Source organism: Sciurus carolinensis, assembly GCF_902686445.1.
Source record: "Sciurus carolinensis chromosome 14 unlocalized genomic scaffold, mSciCar1.2 SUPER_4_x, whole genome shotgun sequence".
NCBI lineage: Eukaryota > Metazoa > Chordata > Mammalia > Rodentia > Sciuridae > Sciurus > Sciurus carolinensis.
The window spans coordinates 407945-415281 of NW_025920103.1; positions in this window are offsets into that span (position 1 = coordinate 407945).

The window sequence follows — 7337 nt, forward strand, 5'->3', positions numbered from 1 at the left end:
ACTAATCAAGCATAGAAGACTAATTTGAAATACCATATGTAAAGCATTTGGATATTTACATGAAATCTGAATATCTTTAAAATAAATGATTTACTAAAATTGACCCCACTAAAAATTGAAAATATAAATTCATAACTTTAATAGATTACAGTTATTGAACAAGTGTCCCCATAAAAAATGTACTGGGTTCAGATGATTTCATAGGAATATTCTTTGGAACACTCAAAAGACATAATTTAAATGGTACTTAAATTCTTCAAAGCATAGAAAAAGAAAATCTTTCACATTCTTTTTATGCAATAGCTGTAACAATCACACTTAAATGTAAAAAGATTGGAAAATATCAGCAATTTTTGGCTGACCTTACTCATAAAGGCATGTGGACGTAGGGACTGATGTGAAACATGATGTTGAGGGGAAAAAGCCTTAGCAGGCACCTGAGTGTGTATAGGAACCAGCTGATGAGCTCTCAGGACAGTCCTTGCCTCCTGGACATCAGTCCCAGCTCACTTACAAACAAGTCTACCTTAGTGCTGGGACCTGGGTAATCCCTCTTTTCATCTTATTCCTGCCCTTTTTTTAGAAGCAAACTATAGAAAACACATTTTCATTTTGACATAAACAAATGTAAAACAAATCATAAATCTCAAGATATATTCTACCTGCTTCCCCAATCCCAGTTCAATTCCACATAGGACGCCCTTGCTGCCAGTTTTGTATATTCTGCTGTCTTTGTGTATCTTCCACATCATTCTGCATCTTTATATAAACTTCCATTGTATTTATGTGTACATGTGCTTGTATATCCTTGTAAACTTTTGCACAAATAGGAGCATAGTATAACTCCATGTGACAACTTGCTCTCCCAAATGATTGTATAACACAGACCCTGCCCATTTATGTACATGCAGACTTCACTCATTCTTTTTAACAGTGGCATCATATTCAATATTATCTACATTCCATGATTTAACTAATTTTCTATTAATGGATATTGATGTTTTATCAGAGGTTTTTTGTTGTTGTTATATTTTTGGGTATTTTGTTCAGTAGAGACAATGCCATAAGCCAGGTTTGTTGGCACATAACTTTATTTCCAGTTATTTGGGAGGCTGGAACAGGAGGGTCCCAAGTTTGAGGCTTGCAAGACCTTGTCTCAAAATAAAAACTGGTGGGGATATAGCTTACTATTAGGGTGCTTGTCTTGTAAGCATGAGCCCTGAGTTAGACTCCCCAGTTCCACAAAAAAATAAGAAAGTAAAGCTGTGGAATAGAGTCTTGTATATACACATTTGCATACATTGGGGAATATAGCTTCAATTTAAATTCACAGAACTGATTTTTAAATAAACCATAACAGGAAGGTAAATCAGGAATTGAACACAATGCAAATGTCTCCCTTTAGAGTTGATAAAATAAATAGGAGTCAGTAAATAATTTCATAAGACTCCCTAGCTTGTCAAAACTGGCTCATTTGACTTTGGACAAGGCACAGATTTACAATGGCAAAGAATCCATCTCCCATTTATTTCATTATCTTGTTTAATTTGAAAAGCTTAAGCAAATAAAAGCAGGTCATCTTGCATTGTATAAATCATCTAACTGAAAAGAAAGTGTGTAAAAGGACACCTGAGGAGTTTCAGATAAGCTAGTTTTAAACCCACCTGAGGCTGAACTCCAGATCATGCATGTGGCTATTCCCTCCTTGGGGAGCTGCAGCTCACTTCACTCACTGCCCTGAGAGTGACCTGCCTCTGACAAGTGTGGAAAGAGGAGGGGAAAACAACTGCCCAGTGGAGAAACTGGACCTACTTTGACAAGGTGATCAAGCTCATTCTCACATGTGATGAGCCATGTTAACTGCACATTTCCTCCATATAAATGATGATAATATTGCTAGTACTCCTTTCTTACCCAAAATTCATAATTATAGACTAATCATTACACACATTATGTGTCATAAAATATTGTAGAACTGGGGCTCCCTTCCCTGGGTATGACCCACAGTGGTTGCTTTACACTTCACCATCAAGGACCTTTGCGATTTTATAGTAAAAACAAGGAAGGACTCCAGCAGTTTCTGACTTTAGTGGGTTGTGGAAGCTGATATTTACCTATTTATAAATTGACCACTAGGAGGCTTCAATGGCTCTTTCATTCCAAGTCTGAAAATCTGCAATGGCTTTTGCCTTTTAAAGAACTGATCATACCTACATTCAAGGTGTGCAATTTTTCTTACAACTGAAAATGACTGGTGTTCAACAGATGGTAGTACTTCACTCACATTCTGACTCTGACACAAAATGCTGTGTTTCCTAAGACATCGTATCCATGCTATTCACATGTGTGGGGCTGAGAGGAAGGGAACCTTTGTTATCATTTCCCCATAAATATGGTCCTCATCACCTTTCTTCTCAGAAACCCTGGAAAACAGGAGACAGTGGGTTGAAATATTCAAAGTGGTGAAGGACAAACCTGTCAGCCAGGAATCCTATGGTCAGCCCCAGTGTCCTTCCACAGCAGGCAGCAGTGATGCCATTCCAACAAGTCTCACTCCTTTCAAGTTCCTGCATCAAAATGCCTTATACTGGATGACTTTTTAAAGAGTTGTTGATTTCTCAAAGTTCTGGGTTCTGAGAAGTCTGACAATCCAAGATCAAGGTGCCAGGAGATTAGGTGTGTGCAGAGGGCCTGCTTTCTCCATTTAACATAGGGCCTTGTTACTGTGCCCTCATATGATGGAGAAGGAAGGACTGAACCCATTCCTTCAAGCCCACTCCTTTCTTCTTTATTTCCTTCCTTCCTTCCTTCATTAAAATTACTTATGGTCCAGATTACTGAAACCAGGACTTAATACATGCTGGGAATCAGCTGAGCCACAGAGGTTCTTCTACAGCACTTTTATTTGAGACAGGGTCACTAAATTATCAAGACTGGTCTCAGACTTGTACTTCCCCTGTCTCAGTCTTCACAGTAGCTACAATGACAGGCCTGTACCACCAGGTCTGGCTTAATGTGTGTGCACACATGTGTGTATATGTGGTGTGTGGTGCTGGAGATCCATCCAGTGCCTCATGCATGTAAAACAGTGCTATTTTCTAAAGGTATCATCTATCCATGGTGACAGAGCCTTAAGGACTAACCACATCCTGATGGCCCAGATTCTCAATGCATTAGGGTTAAAGTTTCAGCTGGAGTTTTGGAGGGATTCACACTTCAAACCATAGCACCAGATAAACAGGAGTCACCACTAGAGGTGCCCTGCATGTAGGGAGTTCTTCCAATTGAACTGAAGAACATTAGACTGGAACTCATAGTTAGATGGACACAGGAAGAGCTCTGGTAAAGGCAAATTCATAATGCCTATAAAGGACAGGGTTGCTTTTGTTTTCTATATGATTTAAGAGACATATAGCAAAAACTCCAACTATCAGTCCATGTTTTTGGAAACACAGTGCATTCATATGTACCTCTGTGGGAGCAGTAACTGAGGGGGGATGGGTTAGAGCTTCACAGGAGGAGCACTTGCAATCTTAGTGAATTTATGACACTTTAGGTTTACATAAAAGCAAGGTGTCACTCTCCTATGTTAAATGGGACCCCGTTAGAATCACAAAGAAATAGCTACAGTACACAACAGAAGTGAAAGTGATGGGAAATCACAAGTCTTACTATGAAAATCAGCTAAGTGGGAAATATAAACTTACAGGAAATGAGGGCCAAAGGAACTATAAGATCACAGGAAACAACAAAATGACAGAAGGCCATCCTCCCTCATCAGGGCATGCTTTAAGAGAAAATTCATGAAACACTCCAATCCAAAGACAAGGAATGCCAGAAGGAACACAAAACAGGATCTACTGTGTATAAGAACTAACTGAAGCATATCCAGTACTGACAGGATCTGGGTAGCATTTTCTAAACAGAGAGAATAGCAAGAACAAAGGTCCTGGGCGTAAAGGAGCACAGCAGGATGGAAGTCCAAGAAGGCTTGAATGTGTGACCACATTGATGGACCTGGAGTAAAGGGAAAGCCAGGCCTTGGTCAGATGAAGGGCAAATTAGAACCAGGGTGTTATGGTGAACCTTTAGCAGATGAGGAAACAGGCTCAGAGAAGTTTAGCCATCCTGCTAAGTTCCTTCTCTCACATGCTGGTTCTAAAGTCCTCACTCCCACAGAACACTGTACCTGGGTCAGACTGACACATATGGATCTCCTAGGTAACTATTTAAGGGATGGTTGTAGGAGATGTAAACATTCAGACAGGCCAATTTATCATAAGTAGTAACTGGGTCCAGGGCCCCATCAAGAACATCACAGACTCCCTGCACACCTTCTCATTACCAGAGGATTTCTCTAAGTCACTTCATCAGGAAAGTGTTTTGACTATCTTAAATTCAACCTGAGTCTGACTCTCATAAGATCTTTCTACTTTGTGGGTGAGGAAAGGTCCAATGCCCCAGGCAACAACCTGAACCTGGGTGGGAGGCCAAACAACTTTAAAGTGAATGTGTCAACTCTTGATCTGTCTTCATGATCAGATGAGTACTGCAGCCCAGGATCACAGGTTAGAGTCGACTTCACAGAGGGTCAACTAACAGAACATAGAACTTGAGAACAAATAATAAGGTCTTTACGTATTAAGTCTTTGGGATTATGTTTGTTCTGTGTGCTGACACCACAGCACATGCATGCTTTCATCAAATCTATCACAGAAAATTCTTAAATCAAGCACTTGATACTTCAATTCAATACACCTGTAGGACATCCTTCCAATAGGACCTTATTTTTCTGGCCACACAAAAACAAAAAGCTCAGCTATCAAACTGATCAACAGGCCACCTGTTCTTATCACAGTAAATAAAAAAATAAATAAGAGATAATCAAAATAAAACAAAAGTATACAAAATGTTTGAATTACTTAGAGTGTGAGTAAACCAAACATTCTATGTACTAAATCATCAGTAGACTAAAGTATAGCAAGAATTTAGTCATCAGTGGTAAGATAAATGGGCATGATAAAAAATATACAATGTAAACAATGCTGTGGGCTTCCATCAATCAAAAAATATGGGGTTTGAAAATAGATGGATTCACTGTTCAACTGTGCCAGACAACAGAAAAACAAACTCAAGGGAATTACAAACTCAAATTCAAATCATTACCAAAACAGATAGTAATAAAAAATTTAAGGAAATATGATGGATGAGAAAGTAAGTAAATGAACATTAAGCAATTAAAATAATTAAAAACAACTTTGACAATGAAATAAAGGAATAAAAAAGGACACAAGCAGACTTCCAACTCCCTGTTCCACCTATAAGAAGATTGGAAGTTGTCCACCCTTGTAACAAGTCAAACACTGAACTAAGCTAGAATGAACTACTCTTCTTACATCCATGAGAATATTGAGATCTTAGTGCAAACTGTTTGCCAAATAATGGTCAGGACAAGGACTAGGGATATAGCTAGTGGTAGATTTTGTGCTCAGCAAAACCAAGGCCCTAGGTAAACTCAAGAAAGACAAATTGATACAGAGAATTACAACTGATCAGGTCCATAATCAATAAGAAACCCCTTGTTGGGAGTTTCTACAGGAGTAATACACCCCAAAGTGTAATGAACAAATTGCTGGAGTCTCAAATGTGACAAGTCCAAAAGTTAAAATCTTCAGGATACTCACTCTAAAGGGAGGTCCCACACCTTTGCAGGTCATCTTCAGGGACTACCAGTTCCTCAGAGTGGAGTGTGGAGAAAAACCTCTTATGCTGCTTGCAGAACAGGGTGAATAACTGTTTTCAAATACTCCTAGAAAATCATTTGCTTCTCAATGAGGTCTGCCATCATGAAAAAGTATTTGAACTGACCCCACCTGCCTGAGTTTAATCAGGGAAACACCAACCTGACAAAGGAAATGCCACTCCAGTCCTTTGTTCCTTCCTGTCCCACCTGAGGGACAAGCAAAACATAGAAGCTCTTGTAAAAGACAAACTTGGGGACACAGGTTCACTAAATGCACATGACTTCATCACAGCAATGAACAGTGTCTCCCATGGTCCCAAAACTTACAACCACATCACTAAATACCTCTCTGCCTGAAGTAACTGACCTGTAAGACACTGCCAGTGTCAGAGCCAGACACAGGTAAGGAAGAGATGTCAGCATGATCAAACCAGAAAATTAAAACAACTATTATTCCTATTGTAAAGACACTAAAGAAAAAAGCAGACAACATGAGAACAGATAGTTAATGTAAGTAGTGAGATACATATTCCAAGAAAAAGCAGAAAGAAATATTAGACATCAAAACCAAAACAGAAATGAAGAATGTCTTTGCAGGGATTGTTAAGATCAGACATGACTAAAGGAAGTTATATGAAGCTTAAGGATGTATCAAAAGAAACTCTCAAAAGTGAAAAGCAAAGTGAAAGCCTATAACTCCAGCTACTCATGAGGCTGGCACAGAAGGATCATAACCCAGATGGGCAACTAAGCAAGATCTTGTTACAAAATAAAAATAAATGAAGGGGCCATAGTTGTAGCTCAGTGTAAGAGTGGCGCTGAGGTGCAGGCCCAGTAGCACACACAATAGCAAAAGAAACAGCGTGCTGAGATAGGAATCTGCAACTGACTAAAGGACCTAAAAAAACAACAGTGATGACACTGAATCCTGGTGAACAGTTGGAGATACCATGTAATTTTTATGTCCTGTTGGGACTGTAAAATGGTACAGTCCTTGGAAAAGAAGGGGTAGTATCTTGGTAAATTAAACATGAACCAGCATAGGCCTCAGCCACATTCCTGGATGTTCATCCCAGAGAAATGGAAATAGATTCATGCAAAAGCCTGTGCATGAACCAAGGTGCAGAGCCATGTGTCTTTAGGCCCAGCAATCAGGAGGCTGGGCTTGGAGGATTGCTTGACCCAGATGTTGAAGACCAACCTGGACAAATAACTCAGTGAGAAAAAAAGCACACCTGAATACAAATGCATACAGCAGTTTTCTTCATAAGTACCCCCAAACAGGAAACAACCCCAAAATACTTGAATGTGTGAGCAGGCAACAAAGTGGTGCCTCCAGGCCACAGAACATTATTAAGCAACAAGAAAGAAGAACCACAAGAAGCAACTTGTGTAGCAAATTGCACTGGCTGGAAAGAGCCAATTCCAGAAACTGGACAGATGATATGGCTCCATTTATAGAATGTGCTTGAAAGGACAAAATTATACTACATTTCCAAGAGGTTGTGGGAAGGACAAGAGGCAGTCTGACACTGAAGGTACAAGCAGGAGCTTTCCATATGTTAGTGTGCAGTGGGTCCACTCTGGTGGTCAC